The 23,970-nt window shown below is 49.1% G+C and overlaps 1 protein-coding gene and 1 pseudogene across 5 annotated transcripts in view; one reads left to right on the top strand and one right to left on the bottom strand.

The window, feature by feature from the left end:
- The window catches only part of cacna1c (calcium channel, voltage-dependent, L type, alpha 1C subunit), a 1,623,635-nt gene that overhangs the window by 691,713 nt on the left and 907,952 nt on the right, over window positions 1-23,970 (top strand). The gene's annotated exons all lie outside the window — the stretch shown is intronic.
- LOC140396259 (N-acetylgalactosamine-6-sulfatase pseudogene) lies at window positions 13,403-14,696 on the bottom strand (annotated as a pseudogene).

The following is a 23,970-nucleotide window of genomic DNA, read 5'->3' on the forward strand; positions in this document are numbered from 1 at the left end:
CGCCACCAGCCCTTTCCTTCTAGCGAAGTCCGTCGCTTCCTCGGGCGACTCAAAATAAAAATGTTGCTCCTCATACGTGACCCAAAGCGGGTCGGATACAGCAGTCCAAACTTAACCTTTTTCTTGAAAAGGTTCGACTTTATCTGGTTCAACCCCGCTCTTCTGACCACCTCCGCACTCAGATCCTGATAGATCCGTAGGATACTATTCTCCAATTTACAGCTCCATGTCTGCCTGGCCCACCATAAAATACGCTCCTTGTCCAAGTACCTGTGAAATCTCACCACCATTTCCCTCGAGGGGGGGGGGTCCCCCACACGCGGCTTCTTCGCGAGCGCTTTGTGAGCCCTGTCCACCTCCAAGGGTCGGAAGAACGTCCCATCCCCCAATAACTTCTCGAACATGCCCGCTATGTACGCCCCTGCGTCCATTCCTTCGGACCCCTCCAGGAGACCAACAATTCTCAAGTTCTGCTGGCGGGACCTATTCTTAAGGTCCTCCACCTTCTCCAGGAGCCTTTTCTGCTGGTCTCTCAGCATTCCCACCTCCAACTCCACTGCTATTTGATGTTCCTCCTGCTCAGCCAGCGCCTTCTCCACTTTCTGGATTGCCCGGTCTTGAGCATCCAGTCTACGTTCCAGCCACTCAATCGATTCTTTAATTAGGTCCAAGCATTCCTGTTCTGCTTGGCTAAGCCCTCCTGAATGAACTGCATCAGCTGCTCCGTCGACCGCTGTGTCGTCAAGCCAGGACCCTGGTCGTCCGCCATGCTTTCTCCCGCTGCAGCTTCCGCCCAAGCCTTCCCTGTTCACCTATTTCTTCCTTTGCGAGTACTTCTAGTCCGCCCCTCCATGCACTGATGCAGGAATCCACTTCACAATTGCCTCCACCATCAATTTACCAAATCAAATCCGACAAAAAATCGGGGGAAAAGGTCCAAAGGTTCGACCCAAGCGGGAGTCACCAAATGTGCAACCTACTCCGACATAGCCGCCACCAGAAGTCCCGCTCAAAGTTTTGATCAGATGGTTGGAAAAGAACAAGAAGAGGTGGACGATGAGGCGGATATTTTTAATTCGGGAAACGTGGCAGAGTTACAACAGAAAGATCCAGAAATAAAACGGATGTATCAGAAAGCATACACAGAAGAGGAATCTGAGTGTTTACCAGAATGTTATTACCTTACAAATGATGTCTTAATGAGAAAATGGAGACCTTTACACATGCAGGCAGATGAAACGTGAGCAGAAGTTCATCAAGTGATATTGCCAGTTGGGTATTGAAAGAAGATGTTCTGAGTAGCACTTGAGGTACCAGTGGGAGGTCATTTGAGAATAAGGAAAACTCAAGCTAAAATACAAAAACATTTTTATTGGCCTGGACTACATAAAGATGTAGTTAAATTTTGTTGATCATGTCACACATGTCAAGTGATAGGGAAACCTCAAGCAGTGATAAAACCAGCGCGCTTAATACCCATTTCAGCATTTGAGGAATTTTTTACAAGGGTCTTAATTGATTGTGTAGGACCGCTTCATAAAATGAAAAGTGGGAATCAATATCCTTTGACTATAATGGATGTGTCTACTAGGTCTCCAGAGGCCATTCCAGTACGCAATAATACAGCTAAAAAGATTGTGGAGGAGTTACTTAAATTATTTAATAAATATGGACTACCCACAGAAATACAATCCGATAGAGTATCAAATTTTCGCTCAAGGTTATTGAACGAAGTTGTGGATAGCTTAGGAGTAAAACAATTTAAATCAACTGCGTACCATCCAGATTCGCAGGGAGCGTTAGAACAGTGGTGCCAGATGTTAAAGACAACGTTGAGGAATTACTGTCAAGATTATCCAGAGCATTGGGATAAAGGAATTCCATTCGTACCGTTTGCAATTAGGGATGCACCTAATGAGTCAACCAAATTCAGTTCTTTTGAACTAATTTTTGGTCATGAGGTAAGAGGACCACTTAAATTGATTAAGGAGAAATTGGTGAGTGAGGAGTCTGAAATTGCATTATTGGATTACGAGTCAAATATTAGGGAACGATTAAATAGAGCAGGTGAATTAGCTAGATTTAAACGTTGCACAGCATGTGACGAAACAGGTAATGGACAAGAAAGCAAAAGTTTGTAGTTTTGCCAGTGGAGATAAAGTTTTAGTATTGTTACCAATGGTAGATGAACCTTTAAAAGCAAGGTTTTGTGGACCTTATCAGATTGAAAGGAAATTGATTGAAATTGAGGTGAATTCTTTGGTAAGAATACCATATAGACGGAAAACTCACAGAGTGTGTCATGCGAATATACTTAAAAGGTATTTTGACAGGGAAGGAGAGCAAAAGTAGGAGGTTTTAGTGATTCTACCTCAAACTGAAGAACCAAATCCAGATGAGTCTGAATTTGACATTCCTCAAATTAAATTGCATAATGAGGATGTGATTAAAAATTGGGATAAATTATTGAGTTACCTTCCAGAGAACAAACAAACTGACCTGAAATAGTTACTAATATCACATGGGCAAGTTTGTGGAAATAAGTTGGGAAGTACTAATGACAAATCATAAATTTCTTTACCCGTCAGTCTGGCCTCAATAAAACTTGAGATGGATTTGCAGGCATAGCATTAGTTATTTTATTTGACTTGCAAGTCTGATTCGTTTCTCACAGACACAGGACACAGAACCAGTCTCCTATACCCCTGGAAAACAAATGAAGGAGACAAAGGGATTTCTGCAAATACATTCCAATGGCATCAAGTTTCACATCCACGATTCTCATAGGTCATCCTATACCCCTCCTGACCTGGCCATACATCCTGATTGGCTCACTTCTCATCCCTTCCTCTGGCCTCCTATTACCCAACATCCTTTTCTCCTCCTTAGCTGGACACCCCTCTCCCTTGCTTTGCCATGCGTTCTGAAATCCTTTGTCTGTGAACTAACAGAATCAGACCGGCCTATATTTACATTACAATAACTAATATCTCTAAAGTAACTATTTTATATCACATTCGTCACTAAAATGGCTATACATGATGTAGATGTGGGAAATGCTGTTCCAATTAAACAACATCCATATAGAATTAACCATTTAAAATTGGCACAGGTTCAGAAAGAAATTGAAAGTATGCTTAAAAATGGCATAATTGAAGTGGGTTGCAGCCATTGGAGCTCACCCACAGTGATGGTACCAAAACCGGACAGTACCCAATGATTGTGTGTGGACTCTCGAAAAGTTAATGCAGTTACAAGAATAGACTCTTTTCCTATCCCATGGTTGGAAGACAGAATTGAGAACGTGGGACAATCAGCTTTTTATCTCCAAACTGGATTTACTCAAAGATTACTGGCAGGTATCTTTATCCGAAATCTGAAGGAGATTTCAGCTTTTGTGTCTTCAAATGGTATAAATCAATTCAAAGTTATGCCATTTGGCATGAAAAACGCCCCAGCCACATTTCAACGGTAATCTAACAAAGTCATTTCAGGAGTACCCAATTGTGCGGCATACATCGCCGATCTGCTGATTTTTAGTCAGACATGGAAAGAACATTTGAAGCATCTGATGGAGTTATTCGATCAACTTCAGGAGGCGGGTTTGGTGGTAAACCTAGCCAAAGGTGAGTTTGGAAAAGTCCAAGTTACGTTCCTTGGCCATACAATTGGACATGGACAAATGGTTCCACGGGATGTGGAAACAAAAGTTATTGGGGAGTTTCCAATACCCTCGACACAAAGGGAAATAATGCGATTTCCTGGCAGGAGCCGTTTGTAATGTTTTTACCGAATTTTAACAGCGTGGTTGCTCCACTGACAGACTTGCTGAAGAAGCGTAGCAAATTTCAGTGGACAGCGGAGTGTGAAAAGGGATTTGAAGGCCTAAAGGCAGTGTTAACCACTGCTCCTGTGTTGGAGAATTACAAGAGGCTTTGTGGTCGGATTGAATGAATGTACCTGACCTTAAAGAAAGATGTCGAGGCGTAGAGAAATGGATGGATTGTGCAGCAACCTTCTTGTCCAAAGAGACTGTCAATCAAGACGGATTCCAGTTTCAGGAAGACTAAGAACTAGGGGCTGGTTTAGCACAGGGGCTGGTTTAGCACAGGGGCTGGTTTAGCACACTGGGCTAAATAGCTGGCTTTTAAAGCAGACCAAGGCAGGCCAGCAGCACGGTTCAATTCCCGTACCAGCCTCCCCGAACAGGCGTCAGAATGTGGCGACTTGGGCTTTTCACAGTAACTTCATTGAAGCCTGCTTGTGACAATAAGCGATTTTCATTTTTTTCATTTTTCAACTAAAATGAACTATTATAATCGATATTTGCCTGTTCTGTTTTTGTTTAACAAATGTATGTTTATTGACAATCGTTATTAATGGGCAAGTGAAAAGGTGAAAAATGAAACCATCTTTGAAGCTAATGGGTTTTTTTTACTTAGGGGGAGGTGTCATGTGAGTGTCCCTTTAAGAAATGTTTTTGTCTGATCACATTACTTCAGTGATGTCATTGTGTGGGTTGAGCTGGGCTGTGGCAGTGTGAGTTTGCTTTCGTTTATAACTTTTACTTTTGTTTTGATTTTGGACTTGTTTGTACTGCACAGGTTAAAAGAAAGATTTCTCTATCTTCATTTTAAAAGCTGTTTCCAGACTGCTTGATAACTTAAAAGAGATAATTGCTTTCTGGAAGGAATTCAAATCTGCTGTTTGAAAAGGAAACAAGAATATCAATACCACGTCTTATACCAGTAAGAGTGCCGTGTGCTGGGCCACACCTTTGAAAAGGGGGTTCTGGTTTTTACTTGGATCTTGTTATTAAATTGGAACAGTAAAGGGTGATTCATTACGGGTTATACATAGATTACTGTAGCTGGGTGGGGTATTTATGTTTGTAGTTGATAAAACTTCTTGCATGTGTGTGTTTATACAAATGTTAACTAAAGTCGTTGAATAAAGTTTGTGTTTTTGATTAAAAGCACCTAAGAACTCTGTTGAATAACACCTGAAAGGCAGGCTCTTGTGCTCATCCCAGCCACATTCAATAAACAGTTGTAGGTCAGGTGAACTCCATGATATACTTTGGAGTTTTCTGAACCCTGGCTCATAACATCATGGACCAGTTGAACCAGGAACATTCCTCGTTACAATTGAACGTCTAGGCACCAGCATCCCCCATGATGAAGGCATTGCTGCAACACCGTCAGTACTCAACACCGATAATTGCCGATCTCCAGACGCAATTCTACAACTCATCCGCTTCATCGTGAATCACAACGTTTTCACCTTTGACAACAAGTTCTTCATCCAGACACACGGCACAACCATGGGGACCAAATTTGCATCTCAGTACACCAGCATCTTCATGCACAAGTTTGAACAAGACCTCCTCACCACAATGGACCTTCAACAGGTGCTATACATCAGATACATCAATGACATTTTGTTCCTTTGGACCCACAGCGAAGAATCATTGAAACGACTACACAATGGCATCAATAAGTTCCATCCCTCCATTAGACACACCATGGACTACTCTCCAGAATAAGTTGCATTCTTGGACACACGTATCTCCATCAAGGAAGGTCACCTCAGAACTTTGCTTTACCGCAAGCCCATGGATAACCTCACGATGCTCCACTTCTCCAACTTCCACCGTAAACACATTAAAGAAGCCATTCTCTTTTTTTTTAAGGATTCTACTTTTTTATTTGTTTACAGGATGTAAGTGTTGCGGGTTGGCACACATTAACTGCCCACCTCTAATAGCCATTGATGTTAACTGGTCAAACGTTCATCAAACATGTTCCTTCTTCCTTTTTAAATATAGGATTCACATCATTTATCTGCATGTATTCTGGCACAATTCCATTTCTATCACTTATCTCCCCTCTGCCTTCCCACTGAAATGTCAACCCTCGTGCACACGGCTGCTCAGTATTAGTCAGACATGTTTAAAAAAAAAAGTCAATGTTTTCAGGCCTGGTTCAGTTCAGTTTATAAAAAGTGAAAGGGCTAGGTTTGGGCTATGTACATAATTTCTAACTATGCCCCACAATAATCATTCACTGGCCATTATTCTGCTTTCTCTGATATTTTGCTTTCTGAATTCATTTGGCTGTTGTTGTTATTGTTCTCCAGATAATGTTCGAGGTTATTCCTGATGATCAACTCCACTATTTTACATACCGTAGATTAACGGCAATTGATCTGAAGTTCCTGAAGGTGCTGACTCTCACTGGGACACAGTTCCTGAAGCTGCTGACTCTCACTGGGACACAGTTCCTGAAGCTGCGGACTCTCACTGGGGGACAGGTCCTGAAGGTGCTGACTCTCACTGGGGGACAGGTCCTGAAGGTGCTGACTCTCACTGGGAGATAGTTCCTGATGGTGCTGACTCTCACTGGGAGACAGTTCCCAAAGGTGCTCACTCTCACTGGGACACAGTTCCTGCAGATGCTGACTCTCACTCGGACACAGTTCCTGCAGGCGCTGACTCTCACTGGGACACAGTTCCTGCAGGTGCTGACTCCCACCGAGATACAGTTCCCGAAGGTGCTGACTCTCACTGGGACTCAGTTCCTGAAGGTGCTGGCTCTCACTGGGGACACAGTTGCTGAAGGTGCTGTCTCTCACTGGGACACAGTTCCCGAAGGTGCTGACTCTCACTGGGACACAGTTCCTGCAGGTGCTGACTCCCACCGAGATACAGTTCCCGAAGGTGCTGACTCTCACTGGGACTCAGTTCCTGAAGGTGCTGTCTCTCACTGGGGACACAGTTGCTGAAGGTGCTGTCTCTCACTGGGACACAGTTCTTGCAGGTACTGACTCTCACTGGGACACAGTTCCTGAAGGTGCTGACTCTCACTGGGACACAGTTCCTGACGGTGCTGACTCTCACTGGGACACAGTTCCTGAAGGTGCTGACTCTCACTGGGGACACAGTTGCTGAAGGTGCTGTCTCTCACTGGGACACAGTTCTTGCAGGTACTGACTCTCACTGGGACACAGTTCCTGAAGGTGCTGACTCTCACTGGGACACAGTTCCTGAAGGTGCTGACTCTCACTGGGGTACAGTTCCTCAAGGTGCTGACTCTCACAGGTGGACAGGTCCTGAAGGTGCTGACTTTCACTGGGACACAGTTCCCGAAGATGCTGACTCTCACTGGGGGACAGTTCCTGCAGGTGCTTACTCCCACCGAGATACAGTTCCTGAAGGTGCTGACTCTCACTGGGACACAGCTCCCGAAGGTGCTGACTCTCACCAAGATACAGGTCCCGTAAGTGCTGACTCTCACTGTGAGGCAGGACCCGAAGGCACTGACTCTCACCGGGGGACAGTTCCTGACGGTGCTGATTCTCACTGGGACACAGTTCCTGACGGTACTGACTCTCACTGTGATACTGTTCCTGAAGGTGCTGACTCTCACTGGGGTACAGTTCCTGAAGGTGCTGATTCTCACTGCGGGACAGTTCCTGAAGGTGCTGACTCTCACTGGGGGACAGTTCCTGAAGGTGCTGACTCTCACTGTGGTACAGTTCCTCACGGTGCTGACTCTCACTGGGATCAGTTCCTGAAGGTGCTGACTCTCGCTGGGGGTCAAGTTCTGAAGGTGCTGACTCTCACTGGGGTACAGTTCCTGATGGTGCTGACTCTCACTGGGACACAGTTCCCGAAGGTGCTGACTCTCACGAGGGGACAGTTCCTGCAGGTGCTGACTCCCACCGAGATACAGTTCCCGAACGTGCTGACTCTCACTGGGACACAGCTCCCGAACGTGCTTACTCTCACCGCGAAACAGTTCCCGTAAGTGCAGACTCTCACTGGGATACAGGTCCCGAAGGCACTGACTGTCACCGGGGGACAGTTCCTGACGGTGCTCATTCTCACTGGGAGACATTCCCCGAAGATGCTGACTCATTGACACACATGTTCCCGAAGGTGCTGACTTATACTGGGACATGGTTCCTGAAGGTGCTGAGTCTCACTGGGGGACAGTTCCTGAAGGTGCTGTCTCTCACTGGGACACAGTTCCCGAAGGTGCTGACTCTCACTGGGACACAGTTCCTGAAGGTGCTGTCTCCCACTGGGGACACAGTTCCTGAAGGTGCTGGCTCTCACTGGGACACAGTTCTTGAAGGTGCTGACTCTCACTGGGGGAAAGTTCCTGAAGTTGCTGACTCTCAATGGGACGCAGTTCCTGAATGTGCTGACTCTCACTGGGACAAAGTTCCTGAAGGTGCTGGCTCTCACTGGGACACAGTTCCTGATGGTGCTGACTCTCACTGGGGTATAGTTCCTGCAGGGGCTGACTCTCACTGGCGGACAGTTGCTGAAGGTGCTGACTCTCACTGGGAGACAGTTCATGAAGGTGCTGACTCTCACTGGGACACAGTTCCCGAAGGTGCTGACTCTCACTGGGGTATAGTTCCTGCAGGCGCTGACACCCACCGAGATACAGTTCCCGAAGGTGCTGAATCTCACTGGGACACAGCTCCCGAAGGTGCTGACTCTCACCGAGATACAGTGCCCGTAAGTGCTGACTCTCACTGGGATACAAGTCCCGACGGCACTGGCTCTCACCAGGGGACAGTTCCTGACGGTGCTGATTCTCACTGGGCGACAGTCCCCGAAGGTGCTGACTTCACTGACACACAGTTCCTGAAGGTGCTGACTCTCACCGAGATACAATTCTTGTAAGTGCTGACTCTCACTGGGATACAGTTTCGAAGGTACTGACTCTCACTGGGGTACAGTTCCTGCATGTGCTGACTCCCACCGAGATACAGTTCCCGAAGGTGCTGACTCTCACTGGGACACAGCTCCCGAAGGTGCTGACTCTCACCAAGATACAGTTCCCGTAAGTGCTAACTCTCACTGGGTTACAGGTCCCGAAGGCACTGACTCTCACCGGGGGACAGTTCCTGACGGTGCTGATTCTCACTGGGACACAGTTCCTGATGGTGCTGACTCTCACTGTGATACTGTTCCTGAAGGTGCTGATTCTCACAGCGGGACAGTTCCTGAAGGTGCTGACTCTCACTGGGGGTCAATGCTGAAGGTGCTGACTCTCACTGGGGGACAGTTCCTGATGGTGCTGACTCTCACTGGGACACAGTTCCCGAAGGTGCTGACTCTCACGAGGGGACAGTTCTTGCAGGTGCTGACTCCCACCGAGATACAGTTCCCGAACGTGCTGACTCTCACTGGGACACAGCTCCCGAACGTGCTGACTCTCACCGAGAAACAGTTCCCGTAAGTGCAGATTCTCACTGGGATACAGGTCCCGAGGGCACTGACTGTCACTGGGCGATAGTCCCTGACGGTGCTGATTCTCACTGGGAGACATTCCCCGAAGATGCTGACTCACTGAGACACAGTTCCCGAAGGTGCTGACTCATACTGGGACACAGTTCCTGAAGGTGCTGACTCTCACTGGGGGACAGTTCCTGAAGGTGCTGTCTCTCACTGGGACACAGTTCCCGAAGGTGCTGACTCTCACTGGGACACAGTTCCTGAAGGTGCTGTCTCCCACTGGGGACACAGTTCCTGAAGGTGCTGGCTCTCACTGGGACACAGTTCTTGAAGGTGCTGACTCTCACTGGGGGAAAGTTCCTGAAGGTGCTGACTCTCAATGGGACGCAGTTCCTGAATGTGCTGACTCTCACTGGGACACAGTTCCTGAAGGTGCTGGCTCTCACTGGGACACAGTTCCTGAAGGTGCTGACTCTCACTGGGGAACAGTTGCTGAAGGTGCTGACTCTCACTGGGGCACAGTTCCTGAAGGTGCTGACTCTCACTGGGACACAGTTCCTGAAGGTGCTGACTCTCACTGGAATACAGTTACTGAGGGTGCTGACTCTCACTGGCGGGCAGTTGCTGAAGGTGCTGACTCTCACTGGGAGACAGTTCATGAAGGTGCTGACTCTCACTGGGACACAGTTCCCGAAGGTGCTGGCTCACTGGGGTATAGTTCCTGCAGGCGCTGACTCCCACCGAAATACAGTTCCCGAAGGTGCTGACTCTCACTGGGACACAGCTCCCGAAGGTGCTGACTCTCACCGAGATACAGTGCCCGTAAGTGCTGAGTCTCACTGGGCTACAAGTCCCGACGGCACTGGCTCTCACCGGGGGACAGTTCCTGACGGTGCTGATTCTCACTGGGCGACAGTCCCCGAAGGTGCTGACTTCACTGACACACAGTTCCTGAAGGTGCTGACTCTCACCGAAATACAATTCTTGCAAGTGCTGACTCTCACTGGGATACAGTTTTGAAGGTACTGACTCTCACTGGGGGACAGTTCCTGAAGGTGCTGACTCTCATTGGGGGACAGTTCCTAAAGGTGCTGACTTCACTGACACACAGTTCCTGAAGGTGCTGACTCTCACCGAGATACAATTCTTGTAAGTTCTGACTCTCACTGGGATACAGTTTTGAAGGTACTGACTCTCACTGGGGGACAGTTCCTGAGGTGCTGATTCTCACTGGGACACAGTTCCTGATGGTGCTGACTCCCACCGCGATACAGTTCCCGAAGGTGCTGACTCTCACTGGGACACAGATCCCGAAGGTGCTGACTCTCACCAAGATACAGTTCCCGTAAGTGCTGACTCTCACTGGGATACAGGTCCCGAAGGCACTGACTCTCACCGGGGGACAGTTCCTGAGGTGCTGATTCTCACTGGGACACAGTTCCTGATGGTGCTGACTCTCACTGTGATACTGTTCCTGAAGGTGCTGATTCTCAATGCGGGACAGTTCCTAAAGGTGCTGACTCTCACTGGGGGACAGTTCCTGAAGGTGCTGACTCTCACTGTGGTACAATTCCTCACGGTGCTGACTCTCACTGGGATCAGTTCCTGAAGGTGCTGACTCTCACTGGGGGTCAAGTGCTGAAGGTGCTGACTCTCACTGATAGACAGTTCCCGAACGTGCTGACTCTCACTGGGACACAGCTCCCGAACGTGCTGACTCTCACCGAGAAACAGTTCCCGTAAGTGCAGACTCTCACTGGGATACAGGTCCCGAAGGCACTGACTGTCACCTGGGGAAAAGTCCTGACGGTGCTGATTCTCACTGGGAGACATTCCTGAAGATGCTGACTCACTGAGACACAGTTCCCGAAGGTGCTGACTTATACTGGGACACAGTTCCTGAAGGTGCTGACTCTCACTGGGGGACAGTTCCTGAAGGTGCTGTCTCTCACTGGGACACAGTTCCCGAAGGTGCTGACTCTCACTGGGACACAGTTCCTGAAGGTGCTGTCTCCCACTGGGGACGCAGTTCCTGAAGGTGCTGGCTCTCACTGGGACACAGTTCTTGAAGGTGCTGACTCTCACTGGGGGAAAGTTCCTGAAGGTGCTGACTCTCAATGGGACGCAGTTCCTGAATGTGCTGACTCTCACTGGGACACAGTTCCTGAAGGTGCTGGCTCTCATTGGGACACAGTTCCTGAAGGTGCTGACTCTCACTGGGGAACAGTTGCTGAAGGTGCTGACTCTCACTGGGGCACAGTTCCTGAAGGTGCTGACTCTCACTGGGATACTGTTCCTGAAGGTGCTCACTCTCACTTGGATACAGTTCCTGAAGGTCCTGACTCTCACTGGGAACAGTTACTGAAGGTGCTGACTCTCACTGGCAGACAGTTGCTGAAGGTGCTGACTCTCACTGGGAGACAGTTCATGAAGGTGCTGACTCTCACTGGGACACAGTTCCCGAAGGTGCTGACTCTCACTGGGGTATAGTTCCTGCAGGCGCTGACTCCCACCGAAATACAGTTCCCGAAAGTGCTGACTCTCACTGGGACACAGCTCCCGAAGGTGCTGACTCTCACCGAGATACAGTGCCCGTAAGTGCTGACTCTCACTGGGATACAAGTCCCGACGGCACTGGCTCTCACCGGGGGACAGCTCCTGATGGTGCTGATTCTCACTGGGCGACAGTCCCCGAAGGTGCTGACTTCACTGACACACAGTTCCTGAAGGTGCTGACTCTCACCGAGATACAATTCTTGTAAGTGCTGACTCTCACTGGGATACAGTTTCAAAGGTACTGACTCTCACTGGGGGACAGTTCCTGAAGGTGCTGACTCTCATTGGGGGACAGTTCCTAAAGGGGCTGACTCTCACTGACACACAGTTCCTGATGGTGCTGACTCTCACCGAGATACGATTCCTGTAAGTGCTGACTCTCACTGGGATACAGTTCCCGAAGGTACTGACTCTCACTGGGGGACAGTTCCTGTAGGTGCTGACTCTCAGTGGGGGACAGTTCCTGAAGGTGCTGACTCTCACTGGGGGACAGTTCCTGAAGGTGCTGTCCTCACTGGGGACAGTTCCTGAAGGTGCTGATTCTCACTGGGGTACAATTCCTGAAGGTGCTGACTCTCACTGGGACACAGTTCCTGAAGGTGCTGACTTCACTGGAGACATTTCCTGAAGGTGCTGACTTCACTAGGGAACAGTTGCTGAAGGTGCTGACTCTCACTGGGATGCTGTTCCTGAAGGTGCTGACTCTCACTGGGACTCAGTTCCTGAAGGTGCTGACTCTCACTGAGGTACAGTTCCTGGAGGTGCTGACTTCACTGGGGACAGTTCCTGAAGGTGCTGACTGTCACTGGGGTACCGTTCCTGAAGGTGCTGACTCTCACTGGGGACAGTTCCTGAAGATGCTGACTCTCGCTGGGACACAGTTCCTGAAGGAGCTGACTTCACTGGGGACAATTATTGAAGGCACTGACTCTCACCGGGGTATAGTTCCTGAAGGTGCTGACCCTCAGTGGGGGACAGCTCCCGAACACGCTGACTCTCACTGGGACACAGCTCCTGAAGGCGCTGACCCCCACCGGGGGACAGCCCCCAAAGGTTCTGACTGTCACTGGGGACAGTTCCTGAAGGTTCTGATCCCCACTGGGGGACAGCCCCCAAAGGCGCTGTCTCTCACTAGGAACAGTTCCCGAAGGCGCTGACCCTCACTGGGGGACAGTTCCTGAAGGTACTGACCCTCACTGAGGGACAGTTACTGAAGCTGCTGACTGTCTCTGGGAGACAGTTCCTGAATGTGCTGACCCTCACTGGGACACAATGACTCTCACTGGGGCACAGTTCCTGAAGATGCTGACTCTCACTGGGGACAGTTCCTGAAGGTGCTGACTCTGACTCTCACTGGTGGGAGTTCTGCTGGGGATGTTGATTGTGATGGTCCAGAATCCAGTGTAAATTGTATAAATGTGTTGGATATAGCACTTCAGGCGAAGGGCATCAAAGGATCTGGGGGGAAAGTGGGATTAGGCTATCTGGTTGGATAATCAGCCCTGATCATAATAAATAGTGGCGTAGTCTCAAGGGCTGAATGGCCTGCTCCTGCTCCTATTGTCAATGTTTCGATGTCTCCTGTGAGCAATGTCAATTTGGCCAGCTACATTTCCATGGGTTGTCCTGGGAACTTTCAGACATTTGCCGAGCTTTTGACAACCTGGAGGATTCCAATCCATGACAGCCCGGTCACACACATTGAGCTGGGGCTCTCCAGGCACCAGGGAGGCTTTGTGGTGTTGCACAGTGTTTGTGATCTTTCTCATCACCATCTCATACTTCTGGTGGGAAACCCTGATTGGGTATCTCTCTCCAGTATTCCTCCCAAGCTGGAAGAGCAGAGGCTGGATGGTGTAGTCCTGTTGATCATGTGTTGTGACCCCTGTCACATTTTGTCCTGGCCAGAAGTTAATTCCCTGCTGCAGCTCCTCCCAGGAGTTAGTCCATGTCCAGTAATGTGCCTTGTACCCTCCGAACCGTACGTTCAGTGGGTGTTTGAAGCCCAGCCAGTGTCAGGCTGGTTGTAAACAGATTCATGGCAGTGCTCAGCTGGTTGACTGACCCGTCCAGCAGGTATGTGCCCTGGCCACCAGGCAATTGCCGGTTCCCGCATTCCTCCCTCAAATGTTGTCTCTTTTCCACACAGGAATGGGCCATTACTGCCCCCTAGATTGGGGGCTGAGATGAGTGCAGCCTCATTTTCCGATGTGAAAAACACAAATGTGTTGTTGGCGATGTCCTGTGAGTGGAGCACCTGCAGGATTTTCCCAATGCTGTCATCTATCTCACGGACTGCATCACCGTATAAGCCTCGCTGACTTGTTCCCAGGAAACGTCTCGATGTATAGACTGGAGCATGAGTTGCATCAATAGCCCAATACAGGAAGAAGTTATGCTTTTTTGCAGTCTGTTGTCTGATAAACTCAATCGCTTCCTGTCAATAGAGCTGGGTGAGATTGGATTCTCCAGTTTTTAAGTCAATCTGAAACTCTTCGTAATACCTGCCAACCATCTCTGAGTTGTTGTAGACTGGAATGTTGGGTTTGTCCTTGTTGTTATATGGTCCAAAGTGACAGTTTGGAGCCCCAAACCATTCATCAAATCCATGCCTGAGGGGGTGGAATTGGGCTCGATGTCCCAAATGCCACTTCCCGACGATTTTGCTGGAATATCCTGCCTTCCGCAAGAGTTCTGGCAAAAGGATCACCAAACTGGGAATTCTTCCCACAATCTCCTGTGGTGTGTAAGCGTTTCGAGTGTGAGCATTCATGGTGTAGAAACCATTTCTGATAGTGAGACGCCCAGTCAGTAATGCAGCACGGGACGGTGAACACAGCGGGTTGGCAGCATAGAAGTTTGGGAAAAGCATGTCTTCTGCAACCATTCGGTCTAGGTTTGGGGTCTCTCCGAAAGGTTCCTGTTATAACCTGCCTACTTACCATTGTCTGGGGACTAATGACTATCCCACAATCCTGTGGGAGTATGAGCTTCCCCAATGAGGGGGGTGGAGAAACCACTAGTAAACTCCTAGTATAAATAAAGCTGGCCAGTTCAGGAACCAGCAGGAAGGAGTATGTACCAAGGGAAGTTACTGCTACTGTTATGTATATATGTTATAGTAAATAAATGTTATTACTTTGTATCCTTAAAACTCGTGCTGGGTTCTTCGTGGCCCTTACAAAACTGGCGACGAAGGTTAAAGTGAATAGCTGTCTACACTGCTGAAGCCACCTCCCTGGATTTCTGTTGGATACAGGTTGGAAGTTGTTTTCTATTATACCATGCCTCTGTACGGACGTTTGGATGTTTTTGATGCTGCGCTGGAAAGCTGGAACCAGTACGCACAACGGATGCGTTACTATTTCCGGGCAAACAATATCACCGAAAACGAGCGCCAGGTGGTCATATTGCTCACCGCCTGCGGCCCGCATATGTTTGGGGTGATTAGGAGCCTTACGTACCCAGCTGCGCCAGACACCAAAACGTTTGATGAACTTGTGAATATAGTGGGGCAACATTTTAACCCAACCCCATCCACGATAGTCCACGTTACTGGTTTAATACTGCTGAGAGGACCCCTGGAGAATCCCTTGCCGATTTTCTATCCAGGCTACGCAGGATTGCGGAGTACTGTGACTATGGTGAGACCTTGTCAGAAATGTTACGCGACCGTTTGGTTTGCGGTATTAACAATGCGGCCACCCAGAGAAAGTTGTTAGCGGAGCCAACATTGACTTTTCAACAGGCCATTCAAATAGTATTGTCCCGAGAGAGCGCAGAGCGAGGAGCACAGGAGCTACAGGGAATGGAAGTGCATGCCTTGGGGCGCAACCCCTTCCGTCCGAAAACGTCCCCCCGCACTCCTGCGGTAACTTGGGCGAGGCATCGTCCGGACCGACGCCAGTGGCCGTCGGACATTCCTCCCCGAAGGGAGCCTTCTCCAGAGCCAATGGATGAGGAGCCATGTCCGTGTCAGACTTGTAGGCGCCGACCCCGTCGCGGACGGCGGTCCTGGGGGCGCCAGAGGCGCCGTCGTTCCGACCAAAACTGGGACCAGCCCCTGGGCCGTAACTGGGACCAGCCCAGAGGCCGTACCTTCCATGTGGATGAACCTGCGGCGACTACTCCTGAGGACATGGAGACGGAGGACGACTGCCTGCAGCTGCATGGTGTGGCAGCTCCCCGTGTGGCCCCCAGTAAGGTAACAGTACGGGTCAATGGCCACCCGCTTGAGATGGAGTTGGATACTGGCGCAGCGGTCTCCGTGATAGCCCAGAGGACATTCGACCGCATCAAGCAGGGTATGCAGTCCCTTACATTAACCGACTCACAGGCCAGGTGGCCACCGACACGGGGGAACCACTGGACATTGCAGGAACTACAATGACCCCTGTTGTCTATGGACGCCAGGAGGGGCGTTTCCCACTTATCGTGGTGCGCGGCCATGGGCCCAGCCTGTTGGGTCAGGACTGGTTGCGCCATTTGCGGTTGCAATGGCAGCACATCCTCCAAACAGTTTCTGAAGGGTTGACTGAGGTACTAGGATGATACCCAGATGTATTCCAGCCTGGTTTGGGGAAAATAAAAGGGGCCGTAGCCCATATCCAAGTTGAACCAGGAGCCACGGCTATTTCCGGGCGCGCCCAGTGCCTTACGCCTTGCTCGAGAAGGTAGAAGGGGAGCTCACTCGTTTGGAGAGTTTGGGTATTATCAGGCCCGTCCGTTTTCATAGAATTTACAGTGCAGAAGGAGGCCATTCGGCCCATCGAGTCTGCACCGGCTCTTGGAAAGAGCACCCTACACAAGGTCAACACCGCCACCCTATCCCCATAACCCAGTTGCCCCACCCAACACTAAGGGCAATTTTGGACACTAAGGGCAATTTATCATGGCCAATCCACCTAACCTGCACACCTTTGGACTGTGGGTGGAAACCGGAGCACCCGGAGGAAACCCACGCACACACGGGGAGGATGTGCAGACTCCGCACAGACAGTGACCCAAGCCGGAATCGAACCTGGGACCCTGGAGCTGTGAAGCAATTGTGCTATCCACAAGGCTACCGTGCTGCCCCCGTGTTTTGCCTCTGGGCAGCACCAATTGTACCTGTAATGAAGCCAGATGCCACAGTTTGCTTGTGTGGCGACTATAAACTTACAATGAATACGGTTTCCCGACTCGACCGATATCCAATGCCTCGCATAGAGGATCTCTACGCGAAACTTGCAGGTGGACTCTCGTTCACAAAATTAGATATGAGTCACGCCTACCTGCAGTTGGAGCTGGACCCTGCCTCCCGACCATATGTAACGATTAATACACACCGGGGCCTGTATGAATATACACGGTTGCCCTTTGGAGTATCCTCTGCCTGCGCAATTTTTCAACGTGTTATGGAGGGCATTTTGAGAGGTTTACCACGTATGGCTGTCTACCTAGATGACGTTTTGATTACAGGGACGTCGGAGCAGGAACATTTGGAAAATCTGGAGGCTGTCCTTAGACGCCTTTCGGAGGCTGGAGTCCGTTTACGTCACACAAAGTGCGTATTTCAGGCAAAGGAAGTAGTCTACCTAGGTTATCGGGTGGACCGCGAAGGTCTGCACCCTGTCGCAGAGAAGGTGCGTGCAATTCAACATGCCCCTGCCCCGACTGACACTTCGCATCTTCGTTCTTTTCTCGGTCTCGTAAACTATTACGGGAAGTTCCTCCCCAATCTGGCAACTACGCTGGCCCCTTTGCACCTTTTGCTAAAGAAAAATCACACCTGGGTTTGGGGTCAGCTGCAAGAAACCGCTTTTCGGCGGGTAAAGCAACAATTGTCGTGTCCTGGGTTACTAACCCACTCTGATCCTGGAAAGCCTTTGCTCGTCACATGTGTTGCATCCCCGTATGGTATTGGGGCCGTCCTGTCCCACAAGATGGAGAACGGGTACGAGCGACCGATAGCTTTCGCCTCCCGCACATTGACTGCAGCGGAGAAAAAATACGCGCAGATCGAGAACGAGGGCCTGGCAGTGGTTTTTGCGGTGAAACGCTTCCACCAGTACGTGTATGGCCGCCATTTCACTATCATGACTGATCATAAGCCCCTGCTGGGACTTTTCAGAGAGGATAAGTCAATACCGCCCATTGCTTCTGCACGGATCCAGCGCTGGTCTTTGTTGCTTGCTGCATACGAGTATTCTCTGGAGCACAAACCAGGTACGCAGATAGCAAATGCCGACGCACTGAGCCGATTGCCTTTATCGACTGGCCCCATGTCGACCCCCACGACCGGTGAGGTGGTTGCAACCCTAAACTTTATGCACACCTTGCCTGTCACGGCACCACAGATCCGTGAGTGGACCCATACGGAGCCAGTCCTGTCAAAGGTTCGGCACATCGTCCTGTATGGTGGCCAGCATAGACAGCTCCCAGGCGAGTTGCGCGCATTTTCCTCCAAGCTGTCAGAATTCAGCATGGAAGACGGCATCCTCTTGTGGGGGACGCGTGTGATTGTCCCGGAAAAAGGCCAGGAGCTGATACTAACAGACTTGCACAATGGGCATCCAGGCGTGACCAAAATGAAAATGTTAGCCCGGAGTTATGTCTGGTGGCCAGGCATCGACACCGACATTGAGAAGGTGGTCCAAAACTGCTCCATTTGCCAGGAGCATCAGAAGCTTCCGCCGGCCGCGCCCCTACATCACTGGGAATGGCCAGGGCGGCCTTGGGCACGCTTGCATGCAGATTTTGCAGGCCCTTTTCAAGGATCCATGTTCCTTCTACTAATTGACGCCCAGTCCAAATGGTGCATAAAATGCAGGGGACAACGTCCTGCGCAACAATTGAAAAGATGCGTTTGTCGTTTAGTACGCATGGCCTCCCCCGAGGTGCTGGTCAAGGATAACGGCACTCCATTCACGAGTGAGGAGTTTGCGAGGTTCACGAAGTTGAACGGCATCCGCCATATCCGCACTGCCCCTTACCACCCGGCTTCAAATGGGTTGGCAGAGCGCGCAGTGCAGACATTCAAGAGAGGCCTAAAGAAGCAGTCTTCCGGATCAATGGACACAAGACTGGCTCGCTTTTTGTTTACGTACAGGACCACCCCCCCATGCAGTGACTGGGGTAGCTCCCGCAGAACCCCTAATGGGCCGGAGACTTCGCACCCGCCTTAGTATGGTTTTCCCGGACATTGGCTCAAAAGTACGCCGCACACAAGAACGACAGGGACAGGGATTTTCTCGGCATCGGCCGATTCGGCAGTTTGCGCCCGGTGACCCAGTGTTCGTTCGGAATTTTGCTGGTGGTGCCCAATGGGTTCCTGGTGTAATCTTTCGCCAAACGGGCCCTATATCTTACCAAGTGCAAGCCCAGGGTCGTCTCCAGCGAAAACACGTAGACCACGTTCGGTCCAGAAGACTATCCCCTCAAATGATACCCCGCCCCCGGAGCTCATTTCTACAGCTGCAGAGGCCAGAGACAAGGGAAAGTAGTCCTCACAATCTTCCACTGGTGCCTCACTCGAAGCCTGCAGACTCTGTCTCCGAGATGGAGACACAGGATGCATCAGAGGGGGAATCCTCGGGTCCACGGGCCGTGTATGGACAACCGTTGCGCCATTCATCACAGAAGCGCCGGTCTCCGTCTCGTTACACGCCGCCTGATCCAGCGCCGCGTGCAAATGGTGTCCGGCCTGCGGTCAAACGAGTCCAACGCCCTCCTTCGCCAGGGTCTTCGGTGGATTCCTTGGACTTTGGGGGGGGAGGGATGTTATAACCTGCCTACTTGCCATTGGCTCGGGACTAATGACTATCCCACAATCCTGTGGGAGCATGAGCTTCCCCAATGAGGGGGACGGAGAAACCACTAGTAAACTCCTAGTATAAATAAAGCTGACCAGTTCAGGAACCAGCAGGAAGGAGTATGTAGCAAGGGAAGTTACTGCTACTGTTATGTATATATGTTATAGTAAATAAATGTTATTACTTCGTATCCTTAAAACTCGTGCTGGATTCTTCGTGTCCCTTACAAAAGTTCCCCAAAGACTCCCAGGTCCCCCCAGCCCATGTCGTTCATCAGGAGCAGCATGAGGTTGGGCGGGCTCCCGCTGCCGTTGCTCGGGAGCGCGCCCCCGCTTCCCGCCGCCGCCACGAGGCACAACCTGAGCAACCGCCACATCTTTGTCCCCGCGACCCTGTCAAAGAAACCATTCCCGATGGGCAAGCCCTCCATATACACAGGATCTGCTCAGACGAGGGGAACATAACAGACATCTACAGGAGCTGAAAGACACCCTTGTAAGAACGGGATATGGCGCTCGACTCATCGATCAACAGTTCCAACGCACCACAGCAAAAAAACGTACCGACCTCCTCAGAAGATAAACACATGACACAAAGGACAGAGTACCGTTCGTCGTCCAGTACATCCCCGGAGCTGAAAAAGTACAACATCTTCTTCGCAGCCTTCAACACTTCATCGATGAAGACGAACATCTTGCCAAGGCCATCCCCACACCCCACTACTGACTTGCCTTCAAACAACCGCGCAACCTCAAACAGACCATTGTTTGCAGCAAACTAACCAGCCTTCAGGAGAACAATGACCACGATACCACACAACCCTGCCATGGCATTCTCGGCAAGACGTGCTGGATCATCGACATGGGTACCGCCATTACACGTGAGAGCACCACCCACCGGTACATGGTACATCCTCGTGTGACTGCCTGCATTGTCTACCTCAGCCTCTGATCTTCAGGTAAGCATTCTCCAAGGCGGCCTTCAGGACGCACGACAACGCAGAATCGGCGAGCAGAAACTGATAGCCACGTTCTGCACGCATGAGTAGGGCCTCAACCGGGACCTTGGATTCATGTCTCATTGCATTCAGTCGCCACCAACTGTCCTAGTTTGAGACAATTCACACCTCTTTAACCTCGATTATCACTCTCTCCAGTCGCTCCGTCTGAACCTGTAAAGACGTAATTACCTGCAAATACTCGCATTCAAAGTATCATCGACTTTGACGGTATATGTGGTTGTGGAACCCATCTCCTCACTCACCTGATGAAGGAGCTGTGTTCCGAAAGCTAGTGATTAGAAACAAACCCGTTGGACTTTAACCTGGTGTTGTGAGACTTCATACTGTGCTCGCCCAAGTCCAACTCCGTTCTCCACATCATTAATATATAGATATAGTGAATAGCTGGGGTCCCTGCACCGATCCTTGAGGTGCACTACTAGTCACTGCCTGCTATTTGGAAAAAGACCTGTTTATTCCTACTTTTTCATTCCTGTCTGCCGGATTTATATCCATCTCAATACACTACTCCAAATCGAATGCGCTTTAATTTTACATGCTAATCTTACATGTGGGACTTTGTCGAAAGCCTTCTGAAACTCCAAATAAACCACATCCATTGGCTTCTCCTCATCAATTCTTCCAGTTACACCCTCAAAGAATTCCAGTAGATTCGTGAAGCATGATTTCCCTTTCATAAATCCATGCTGACTCTGTCCAATGTTGCCAATGTTTTCCAAGTGATCTGCTATAGAATCTTTGATCATGGATTCTAGAATTTTCCCCACAACTGACATTAGCCTTACTGGTCTATAATTCCTTTTTCTCCCTACCTCCCTTACTAAATAGTGGGGTTGCATTAGCTAGCCTCCGATTTAGCTGCTGAGATTATATTCCCAAGAATTTCTTGTATAATGTTTTTTCCTTCATAGTCATTTTAGACACTGGCTGTAATTATATGGTTGTCAGACTTCACTTTTGCCACTGGCAGAGCACCCCTGCCAGCGGGTTTCGCACGTGAGGTGGTTTCAATGTGAAATTCCATTGACAAGGAACAGGAAGATAGAATCCCGCTGTCAGTGAACGGTGCACGGCTGAGGAGCATGCGGCTGGGGATCAGAGAACCCTGCCCACTGTTTATGGTTAATTTAATGAGACAATTGAGTCTGTTTTACATTTTGATAGTTTCAGTTATTTTGGATGGAATCAGCTGGAATGGTAGACCTAAGCTTGTATTATGAAATCAAATCAAATGTTTCTGCCAAATTATTCAATGAGACTGGAGGTTTTCTGAGGTGTGTATAGTTTAAAGTTCAAGCTCTGCAACCTGTCTGTTCATTAATCTAATTATTCAACCATTTAGAACTGACATGGAATGTATTAAAGTACCAGACTCTTTAAATAGAGAGTCAAACCTTCTCCTGACAATTTAAATGTTGCAACTATGCTAAGTATGCCCTAAAGAGAATCCTAAAATAGCCAGTCTATCATGTTTCATGTATTAACAAGAATGTTAAAGCTTTTTTCAGAACAAAAGTAAGTTCCTCTAATCTCTTAAGAGTATTCAGAAGAGTCATGCTGACGCAGGTACAAAATTAGGTACAAACCTGATCGAAATAGAACTATTTTTTAAAACTTAAAATGTTCTTTTACCTAACTAACAAGATTCAGCCCAATAAGATTTCATTATGTTTTCAGAGTACAGGCAGTTGGTAAGAGAGCAAGATATACTGCTATATTCACTATGTTTGGACAATTAATTTGTGTGGCAACTCTATCCTGTTCCTGTTGCTAAATGTTCCTCTTCATTTATCTCCTGTATTATTAAATAATTATCCTGTATCACCAGTATTTTATTTTTTTGGTCTCTATTTCTCCTCAGCTTATGCGTGTTAATCTTTCTTAAAAACACCTATCACTGATTTTCATTATTCGAGCCATTTGAGATCATTTAAATGCAGAATTAAACTTTATAGGCTAAATTTAAACTCCCAATGGTCAGTGGCAGGGCTGAGATAGATTGGAAAACATGTTGCCAAGGGGCGGCACAGTGGCACAGTGGTTAGCACTGCTGCCTCACGGCACCAAGGATACAGGTTCGATCTCAGCCCCGGGCCACAATAATGGACTTTGTACTGTTACCAGTGATATTCGCTACCCCCTTACCACCGCCACCCCGCTAAAATCGAGGCCCTTGATCCGCTCTTTTCAATATCATTGGTGGGCTTGAAGCCCGCTGTTTAGCCCTTCCATTATACTCCACCCCCCAGTGAGAACTCCACTGGGTGGGCTTCGGTGCAGGTCATCACAAGCACAGGCCTTGTGCGATGTATCCCAAAGGGGGTCATGGAGGTATGTCCATTGTCCATGTGCCCCGCTGCTGCTGGAAGGCTGTAGAATGAGGGTCGTCCAAGGGTCCTGGGTCTTGAGTGGGCTCAGGCTGGGGGTGAGGTTGAGCTTGGGACTCTCCCCAGGGATGGGGGTCCCATGTCTGGACTGCCCCTCTAGCCCTGGGCAACCTGAAGATCTCTCTTGGCATCATGATTTCAGGCAGCACTCTGTTCAGAATCATTATTTTTGTCTGTGAACTATGAAAACTTTGCAGTTGGCTTCTCACTTTTAACTGCACTGCCTGATGGATGATAAGCAGATCAGATAGTTCATTAAAGATACAAGCCAGGAGACCTCAAGTACTTTCCCTTTCTTCACAACTGCTCACTCAGCCTCTTGCTTTTAACACTGCAGCTTTTTGAAGGCTCTGAGTCTTTCCAGAAAGCTCACAATACTTGAAAAGCTTTGAAATCCCCGAGATGCTTTGAAACCCCCAGCCTGAGCCCACTCAAGACGTGGCAAATACATGCACATTCAATTTCACAGTGCAGTACCTTCAATTAAATTTTGATTGACAGCTCAATGGTTTACACAAAGTAGGCAGGAGATTTGTTTATTTATCTTCCACTTCACGCTTGAATGCATCTTTCGGAGGGTGGTGCAGACTCAATGGGCCGAACAACTTCCTTTTGCACTGTAGGGATTCTATGAAAGTACCATCCCCACCATTGATCCGAACCGCAATGTTTGCAAACATCCTTCTTCTGATTGATAGCTGCTGGCAACTTCAAAAATGGTAAGTACTTTCAATTCCTCTTCTTTTCTAATTGCAAGAGGAACTGAAAGTGCTTTGCATTTTACAACATTCCCAGGGTACTTCAGATGCATTCCAGTGCCTGAAGGTGAGTCAGGAAGTGAGTTACTCACTGCAGAATTCCTAGCCTCTGACTTGCTCTTATAGACACAGTATTTATGTGATTGATCCAGTTCAGTTTCTGCAAAATGGTAACCACTAGGATGTTGATAGTGGGGGTTTC

This window comes from Scyliorhinus torazame, chromosome 19, assembly GCF_047496885.1.
Source record: "Scyliorhinus torazame isolate Kashiwa2021f chromosome 19, sScyTor2.1, whole genome shotgun sequence".
Lineage (NCBI taxonomy): Eukaryota > Metazoa > Chordata > Chondrichthyes > Carcharhiniformes > Scyliorhinidae > Scyliorhinus > Scyliorhinus torazame.